The sequence below is a fragment of the Coregonus lavaretus genome (assembly GCF_964263955.1).
Source record: "Coregonus lavaretus genome assembly, contig: HAP1_SCAFFOLD_4252, whole genome shotgun sequence".
Lineage (NCBI taxonomy): Eukaryota > Metazoa > Chordata > Actinopteri > Salmoniformes > Salmonidae > Coregonus > Coregonus lavaretus.
In genome coordinates, this window is record NW_028163980.1 from 33793 (window position 1) to 43977 (window position 10185).

A 10185-nucleotide genomic window follows, 5' to 3' on the forward strand; every position below is an offset into this window, starting at 1 on the left:
AGGCTGAGTAAGGGCTATTTGACCAAGAAGGAGAGTGATGGAGTGCTGCATCAGATGACCTGGCCTCCATCATCCCCCAACCTCAACCCAGTTGAGATGGTTTGGGGTAAGTCGGATGGCAGAGTGAAGGAAAAGCAGCCTACAAGTGCTCAGCATATGTGGGAACTCCTTCAAGACTGTTGGAAAATCATTCCATGTGAAGCTGGTTGAGAGAATGCCAAGAGTGTGCAAAGCTGTCATCAAGGCAAAGGGTGGCTATTTGAAGAATCTCAAATATATATATATTTTTTAATTTGTTTAACACTCTTGGTTTCTACATGATTCCATATGTACTATTCCATAGTTTTGATGTCTTCACTATTATTCTACAATGTAAAAATAAAGAAATACCCTTGAATGAGTAGGTGTGTCCAAACTTTTGACTGGTAGTGTATACATACAGTGGGGAAAAAAGTATTTAGTCAGCCACCAATTGTGCAAGTTCTCCCACTTAAAAAGATGAGAGAGGCCTGTAATTTTCATCATAGGTACACGTCAACTATGACAGACAAAATGAGGAAAAAAAATCCAGAAAATCACATTGTAGGGTTTTTAACTGTATTAATGGCACCTGTTTGAACTTGTTATCAGTATAAAAGACACCTGTCCACAACCTCAAACAGTCACACTCCAAACTCCACTATGGCCAAGACCAAAGAGCTGTCAAAGGACACCAGAAACAAAATTGTAGACCTGCACCAGGCTGGGAAGACTGAATCTGCAATAGGTAAGCAGCTTGGTTTGAAGAAATCAACTGTGGGAGCAATTATTAGGAAATGGAAGACATACAAGACCACTGATAATCTCCCTCGATCTGGGGCTCCACGCAAGATCTCACCCTGTGGGGTCAAAATGATCACAAGAACGGTGAGCAAAAATCCCAGAACCACACGGGGGGACCTAGTGAATGACCTGCAGAGAGCTGGGACCAAAGTAACAAAGCCTACCATCAGTAACACACTACGCCGCCAGGGACTCAAATCCTGCAGTGCCAGACGTGTCCCCCTGCTTAAGCCAGTACATGTCCAGGCCTGTCTGAAGTTTGCTAGAGTGCATTTGGATGATCCAGAAGAGGATTGAGAGAATGTCATATGGTCAGATGAAACCAAAATATAACTTTTTGGTAAAAACTCAACTCGTCATGTTTGGAGGACAAAGAATGCTGAGTTGCATCCAAAGAACACCATACCTACTGTGAAGCATGGGGGTGGAAACATCATGCTTTGGGGCTGTTTTTCTGCAAAGGGACCAGGACGACTGATCCGTGTAAAGGAAAGAATGAATGGGGCCATGTATCGTGAGATTTTGAGTGAAAACCTCCTTCCATCAGCAAGGGCATTGAAGATGAAACGTGGCTGGGTCTTTCAGCATGACAATGATCCCAAACACACCACCCGGGCAACGAAGGATTAGCTTCGTAAGAAGCATTTCAAGGTCCTAGAGTGGCCTAGCCAGTCTCCAGATCTCAACCCCATAGAAAATCTTTGGAGGGAGTTGAAAGTCTGTGTTGCCCAGCGACAGCCCCAAAACATCACTGCTCTAGAGGAGATCTGCATGGAGGAATGGGCCAAAACAACCAGCAACAGTGTGTGAAAACCTTGTGAAGACTTACAGAAAACGTTTGACCTGTGTCATTGCCAACAAAGGGTATATAACAAAGTATTGAGAAACTTTTGTTATTGACCAAATACTTATTTTCCACCATAATTTGCAAATAAATTCATTAAAAATCCTACAATGTGATTTTCTGGAAAAAAATATCTCATTTTGTCTGTCATAGTTGACATGTACCTATGATGAAAATTACAGGCCTCTCTCATCTTTTTAAGTCGGAGAACTTGCACAATTGGTGGCTGACTAAATACTTTTCTCCCCCACTGTATATATATATATTATTCTTTTTTAATTCTTTTTGAATACAAAACTAGCTAAAAGTGTGAAAATTGACAAATTATCCAATGGATAATGATAATTTTCTGGAAAAAAAAAAAGTGGAGGTACAAAATCATACGTTTTCACACCCTATTATAAATTGCTCCATGGAATAATTTTGCAGCTGTTTCTGATTAATAAACAATGCCATGCTGGAGGGTTGTAACGTTCAAATACAATTTCTGCTGGTGTGGGCGTTTAAGTGCTACAGCACCCACAGACTAAAAAATGCAATAGCTGCCAGCTAGCAAACTTAGGCCCACCTACTCTGTGACTTGGGCTGTGTTTAGACAGGCAGCCCAATTCTGATCTTTTGACCAATCTGATTAGCTCTGAAAAAGATCTGATGTGAAAAGATCCGATGTGAAAAGATCCAATGTGATTGGTCAAAAGACCAATTTGTGGGGGGGAAATCAGAATTGGGCTGCCTGTCTAAACACATCTTTACTGCCTTTACTGTGTAGTTGGTATATCAGCTGGGTGTATGTTTGGCTGTGTTTATACACGCAGCCCAATTCTGATCATTTTTTTCGCTAATTGGTCTTTTGACTATCTGATCTGCTCTGAAAAAGAGTGGATGTGAAAATATTTGATGTGATTGGTCAATTAGTGGAAAAAATATAATAATTGGGCTTCCTGTGTGCATATGCAGTCGTCATCACTGTTTGCTTGATTGATCATGTATGTTTGGCTGTGTATGTTTGGGCGGCAGGTTGCTTAGTGTTTAAGAGCGTTGTGCCAGTAACCGAAAGGTCGTTGGTTCTAATCCCCGAGCCGACTAGGTAAAAAATCTGTCTGGATAAGAGCGTCTACTAAATGACTAAAAATGTTTTTTTAAATCATGTTCAGCTGAATGTCATTGTGATGTCATAACGATAACCCTCTTGTTTGGGTGAATTTCTTAAGTCTCTCATTGGAAAAATCTAAATTGCATACTCTTCGCGTCCACTCTCCTTGTCTCCTTCTCAAAACCCATTGGATGAGAAAGCCAGAGGTCCCGCCCCTCTGATCTTCTCCTTCAATGGATTTTGAGAAGGAGGTGAGAAGAGAGGACGCGAGGAATAAGCAATTGAGATTCTCCCCTTAACTTCTCACCTCCTCTCTCCTCGCCTCGATTTATTTAAAATCTGTTCTCTCCACAAAGACATACAGCTGAACGTGATCAATCAATGAGCCAGTGATTGGATGGCAACTGCAGGTTCAGGCAATAAATACACACCCAGCTGGTATGTCAGCTAAACAAGGCAGAAAGTCGGCTAATGTGTTCTACTTAATGGTGGCTTGTCTGTGGGTACTTAGATATGGCTTTTGGAATTCATTTGGGGTAAGAGTCTTTGAATGATATGTTTGATGTACTGCAAGGGTCCTGATTGTTTTTGTGCTGTTGATGTGTAACTTCACTTGTGTTGCACAGGCACTGAATTCTTATTTTCTTCACAGGATTGTGTTGCTTTGCACCATATTCTCAGGACATCTACAATCTGCTTGGGCTTCACGTGGTAAGGCATGAACAACACAAACATTGTCTTTTTTTTGTTGTCAACCAGCCTCTTAAGTTTGGAGTTGAATCTAATGACTTCCTGCAATCTGTTTTTAGATGGCTATCCCCAGGATCAAATCAGACCAGCCTCTAGTACTTCAGGTTCAGTCCAGAGTGACGCTACTCCGAGAGGGACTGGACCCAACACCCATAACCAGAGACTGTCCCTCGGCGGCTCTGCTCCAATCTTTCTCCAGCCAGCCCCAAGAACGTTAGACATCTCTGACTCTATAGCCAGTGGAAACCCTCTCAGCCACAACAAGCGTGACACCCTTGTCAGCAGAACCTCGGGCCAAAGTGTCACCAACCCCAGTGAAGTGAAGACAGTTTCAAGATGGGAAGCAAAGGGAATCCAGCCCAAAGTCTTTCGTCCATTTCAGCCTCATTCACACAGCTCTGGATCTGTTCAGAATTCTCAGGGAAGCCGTTTAATCAAATCATCCCCCCAGAATTCTGTGGCACAAAGTGGAAGCTACCAGTATTTAAGGGGATCTGCTTACACCCCTGACCTTCAAGCTCCGTCACATGGTTCTTTAAAAACTTCATTTAGACCAGCTCCTCTGAGTTTTGGTTCTACTGAAGGCGGTAGTGCAACAAATGGGTACAAGCCCAGGTTCTCCCACTATGTCAAGCCACACCAGAGCAGATATGCCTCTGCCAGTAGAAGTGGTTCAACCTCTAGTCAATATGCCCAAACTTCTGACCAGAGAATAGATGGAACCTCAAGAAGCAGCAGTATCCCTATGTCTAGCCTGGCCTCTATATCTTATCTCTTTAGCCCAAGCTCTATGCGTAGTGGAAGCTCCTATGGCGCCTATAAACCCATCTCTACCCCTGGTGCAACACTAAGCCAAAGCCTGTTTACCTCTAACCAGGGTGGGGGTGGTGTAACCTACAGCCAGAATGTCCTTGCTGCCAACCAGAAGCCAAGTGGCACTACATCTGCCCAAAGCAACCATAGGCAAATGTCTGGTCAGATGGGGCGCTACCAGCCCAGCTATGCTGCCAGTAGTGGGCCAATCGCCAGCCTCTTCAGTTCTTCCCGAGCTGGCAGTTATTCAACCTACATCCAGAATGCCCCTGCCACCATCCAGAAGCCAAGTGGCTCTAAACCTGTCCCCAGTCAGCCCAGGCAAAGCTATCAGCCCAGCAATACTCCCAATGCAGTGAAGTCCATCCCTAGCTCTGCCAGAGGACCTACCCAGAGCCTTTTCTTTAGCAGCTATGGCCCTACCCAGAGCGGGACCAGCAGTGGCACCTCCGCCACTTCTCAAAGCTTGGCCCCAGCCTCCATCCACATCATCCCAAAACATTACGGTGGCGCTTCTATCCGTCGGCTCCAAGACCCTGTTCGTAGTGTGAGTAGTGCCTCCTCCCCTAGCTGCTACAAACCCAGCTCAAATGTCAGCAAGCCACAGCCAAACGACACTGCACCTGCCAAGCAGAAAGGCCCCACCACTAGTCCTGAGCTGTAGTAGATAGGAGCATGACAAAGTGAGCGCTGTAGCCACCAGTTGAAGTGATTGGCGTTCTCTATTTTATGCTACTTAAGCTGTTTAGGGTTACACAGGCTTTTTATTTTTTGCTGCTCTTGATAATTGGGCAGCCTGTCATGTTTACTTGTTCCTAATCTACATTTGTCTTCTAGGTGCTGAGACCATGAAGTGATGCCAGGCGTTCTACTTCAATGGTTTTAATAAATGCAATTTGACTCCACTTAAATTCAGTCTTGCTGTTTTAATGTATACGTTAACTTTTTCAGACAAATCCTTTGACGTCTGTATTGTGGTCATCAGGTTGATTGGTCCAGCATGAGTTTTCGTATGCTGGCATTTGATAAGATTTTGCATTACTGGACCTCTGCAATAAATGTGCCTGAAGCAGTGTTGGGCCTAATATTAATGATATTCATTCACCCCCTGCAGTTGGAGACCCACAGCATGGTTTTGGTTCTGATGCATTCTGACTTAGGTTGTGTACTGTACACAACCTATCAAAGTGGATTATGTAAAAAAAAAAAAAATATCTGTGAAACTCAAGTTTATTTCATTGACCCCTAAAGTAAAAGCTCACTAATTCTGCGGTCTTCTATTCATCCAGATAATGTTCAAATGAGCCCTACATTTTGCAGACTTAATACCATGTTAGCATGACAAATGTACTATGAATAGGAGTGTTGGGGGGGGGGGGGGGGATTTCATGTTGCAAACCTACCCTGAATACGTCACTAACTGGTTTTGTGCCTGCGTGACCATCTGACTCACTATCACCAGATAGTATGCTACATATGGAAGTTACCCTTCGCACCGGCCATGTGGGACACTAATACACACCAGTCTGGCAGGTGTCATTCTGTCAATGATTGATCGAGATCATTAATGTCCTGGATGCGTGTGCAGGAGGAGCCCGTCTGTGTACCATCAGGCCTCGTATCCATGAGGATGTCTGTCCCACTTTCACCCTCACGCCTTCTATTCAGACACATGGCACTGCTAACCCACCTGGGTTCAGATAGTATTCAGTCATTCCAAGTCTTCATCTGTGCTTGGTTGAGTGCCTGGCTCAGTGGAACCAATATAATCCCAAAAATACAAACCTGTATCTGGCATTCCAGACAGGATCAAGTAAATGCTGAAAGTATTTGAAAGATATCAAATACAGTTTGATCCCAGGTCTGACTAGTTCGCAGTGGAGTAAAGATTCAGAATTTTTCTTATCTTACATTTTAGATGTTATATTGTTGATATTTACACTGAGGCTTATGACTGGAGCCAGGAAGGGAACAACAGATTTCCCCCGTCTGTCACTGTAACAGAGAGAGAGCGACACCTCGCATGCATTGACCAGCCATGTGTGGTGGTTCAGATAAAGCTATGCTATTTCCTGCCAGAGGAAGTGGCGGAGGCACAGAAGTAATTTTTTTAGGAGCGGTTTCCTTTCCTGTCTTTTTCCATCACGCCTGGGAACATTCATGTGAGAGAAATAAATAAAAAAAAGCGAAATGTCTTCCTTCTACTGGCATCTGCAGAAACAATCTTTATGACAGGACATTTAGACGGAGGGTAGATTTGCAGGAAGAGGAGAAAGGTGTCATAAATCATACTGAAAATGAGTTATATTAATCAACAGAGGACGGAGCTGACTGTTCTCTCTAACGGGACGACAACGCTCTCCTCCGTCTGTCAGGCCATTGAACAATCTGCTTCACCCATGATGTTTCATCATCATAATAAGCATACAGTACAACGTACATCTTGCTCTCTCTTTCCATCTCTCTCTCGCTCTCTCTCTTTCTTTCTCTCTCTCGCTCTATGCCAATTTGTGTAGAATTAATTCTCTCCAATTTGCATTCATTTCCTCAGAGAAAGCTGAAGGTCAGAAATGTTCTGGTCTGGTGTTCTAACAGTAGGAGTAGTAGTAGTAGCAGTAGTGATAGTAGTAGTAGCAGTAGTGATAGTAGTAGTAGTGATAGTAGTAGCAGTAGTGATAGTAGTAGCAGTAGTGATAGTAGTAGTAGTAGTGATAGTAGTAGTAGCAGTGGTGATAGTAGTAGTAGCAGTAGTGATAGTAGTAGTGATAGTAGCAGCAGTAGTAGCAGCAGTAGTGGTAGTAGTAGTAGTCGTAATAGTAGTAGTAGTAGTAGTAGTAGCAGTCGTAATAGTAGTAGCAGCAGTAGTAGTAGTAGTAGCAGTAGTAATAGTATCAGTAGTAGTAGTAGGCACACATTGGTGACACTCATGGCTTTGGGTTCTCCTGGCTTCCCCTGGAGCCCAGATATGTTTGTGTTGTATTGGAGTTGCCAAAACCATACAACCATATTTGGGACACAGGCTAGGATCTGTGGCATGCCAAGACAGATGTGTATGTCTCCTAATCCATAGGGAACCTTTTTACAAATGGCCTAGAATGACATGCAGGCAGGAGAACGTGGAGGCATGCAGCACTGCCATCTAATTTATGTGCATGACCAGTGTATTAGTCTGCAAGGAGGATCAACTTCCGACTTTCCTACAACCTTAAAGAATGATATTTACAATAGGTAGGCTTCATTGAATTGTTAGAGGTTGATGGATGTATACGCCTACATCACTGACTGTCCCTGTCTGTTACGTGTTTTAATGTCAGTAGTAGAATTCAGAGAGAGAGAGGAGCGACCATCAGCACAACAGCAGGCAGATGGTGTCTTCTCTCATCTCCTCTCTGGAAGAATCTGCCCTTTGACCTTCAGAACGTTCTTCACCTCCCAGCCAATCAGGTGCTTCAGATCCCTGTCGGGCGCGCCAGGCCCCCTCCCGCTTCGGCATCTGGTCGTCGTGGTGAAGAAATGAAGATAATAATAACCTGAGATATAACGGGCATAAGACTCCTCCCCCTACAGGCGAGAGGTCAAGCTACCTATAGAGAGTCATGCCTACCGCTGTGACCACGCTGATCACAGATTCATCATCAGAAATGACAAGTGAAGCAGAGCCCTGTCCAAGTCCATCCCAGAGTTCTAGCATTACACAAGTATTTATTTTAGCCACGATAATATTTACTACAATAATAGCTGACAACAAGATTTTGTTTTTACCACAACAACAATAATTTTACATATTCATTTGTGTCATTTTATTTGTGCATTTAAAAGGTCCCAATTGACTCAGTAAACTACGCATACTAGTAATTTGATATGTATAATCATTTCATGAGACAGATATGTGATGCCATCACAAATCGAGAGAGGGAGATTAATAGATCTGAGGCTAATGAACGGGACACTGAGAGCGTGTTTCAGGGACAGTGATTAAGCCTAGTCCTGGAGAATCTCCATTGAGCATGATTTTGTCTAGGACTAGGCTTAATCTGTGTTTGGAAAACCACCTCTAAGAGTATTCTTCTTATTGACTGAGAGATATCCCCAAGTGGGCCTTTAATGAGAGAGATCACAGTGGGCCTTTAATGAGAGGGAAGGGGACCTGGTCCCTGATATGTTGAGGTGACTGCTGCTTCCAGATGAATTTATTGTATTGTCTTTGGCCCTGTGTCCTCATGGCTTAACTCAATACTAGATACCAGGCCATTGATGCATGAATTATATTAAGTCCTCACAAGGATAGTAAAACAGGAATGAAAATTCAGACAAGTGGGGACATTTAGCCGGTCCCCACAAGGAAAAAGGCTACTTTAGATTTAGGGTTACAATTAGGGTTAGGGGTTGGGGTTAGGATTAGGAGTTTGGGGTTAAGGTTAGGGTTAAAGGTTAGGGTTAAGGGTTAGGGAAAATAGGATTTTGAATGGGAATCAATTGTTTGATCTTCACAAGGATAGTAAAACAAATGTGTGTGTGTGTGTGTGTGTGTGTGTGTGTGTGTGTGTGTGGTGTGTGTGTGTGTGTGTGTGTGTGTGTGTGGAGAGTTAGGAGGACAGAGAGGGAAAAACTGAATGTCTAATTAATAACTGCCTAACTTCATCCCCTCTAAACAACCACAGCTACAACAGAACATAACTCCTTACAAACCACATGGACAGACAGACAAAGGGACTGTCACACACATTCACGCACATGCTTCCACACACGCACACATGTGCATATGCACACACACAAACACACACACACACACAGCTGGGAGAGGGCTGCGCCCACAAAAGAGCCTGGAGCTGGTCACAGCTGTGCTATGCTACAAAGGCCGTGAGGAGAAGGGCTGTGGAGGGATTTATAATAGTCTGCAGAAATGCTACAGAACTGGTGGTGGATTTACAGTTGTAGTCACTTCTCAGATCAATGGTGGTGTGTTTGTGAAGACTTCAGAGGGAAGCCACATTAGTGTGGTTTCAGTATTTCACTCTCCTTCACATGACTGGTTTTGTTTTTACCAAATGCCTTTGTTTCTAATTCTCTGAGAACTCAATCCCCTAGTCGACCAATCTGTAGTGGATGGAACTCTGGTGATACAAGAGGCATTGTATTACTTTTAGGTAGCTAGAGATTATTGAGATGAAGTGTACCATCCCATAAAAACCCAACGCATATCCACAGCAGTCGTAGAATAAAGGCAAGCCGAACACTTCAGCAATAACCAGAGCTTCTGTGTGTGCATGCCTGTGTGTCACGATCGTCAGGGAGAGAAGTAGACCAATGCGCAGCGTGATGAACGAACATGTTACTTTATTATATTAAAGCACAAAACAATAAACGACTCGTGAAGTCCACGTTGACAATGACCGAACACGGAACAAAAACCCACAAACACCAAGGGAAAACAGACAGTATAAATATGGCTCCCAATCAGAGACAACCAGCCAACAGCTGACACTCGTTGCCTCTGATTGGGAGTCACTCAGGCAAACATAGAATACACAACCTAGAACACCCAACATAGAAACAGAACACATAGAATGAACACACCCTGGCTCAACATATAGAGTCCCAGAGCCAGGGTGTGACAGTACCCCCCCCTAAAGGCGCGGACTGCGACCGCGCCTCAACAAGAGCAAAACAGGGGAGGGCTGGGTGGGCACACCTCCTCGGCGGCGGCTCCGGCCCCGGCCTTGCCCACCACCCTCCAATAAACCCCCCATAGCGCCCCTGGTCCGGTCTGGCCCCGCTGGCTGGAGCTGACCTGGACGTAGCAGGAGCGGCTAGCTTCAGCTCCGTTGTGGAGCAGTTGAGCGGTACCTGATTTGGCACCGAT

At 44.2% G+C, this 10185-nt stretch overlaps 1 pseudogene across 1 annotated transcript; it reads left to right on the forward strand.

Moving 5' to 3' along the window:
• Positions 1 to 3272: 3272 nt before the first annotated feature.
• On the forward strand, positions 3273 to 4986 carry LOC311117607 (annotated as a pseudogene). The gene is made up of 2 exons: positions 3273 to 3295; positions 3412 to 4986. The product of its transcript is annotated as an uncharacterized misc_RNA (transcript).
• Positions 4987 to 10185: the final 5199 nt, after the last annotated feature.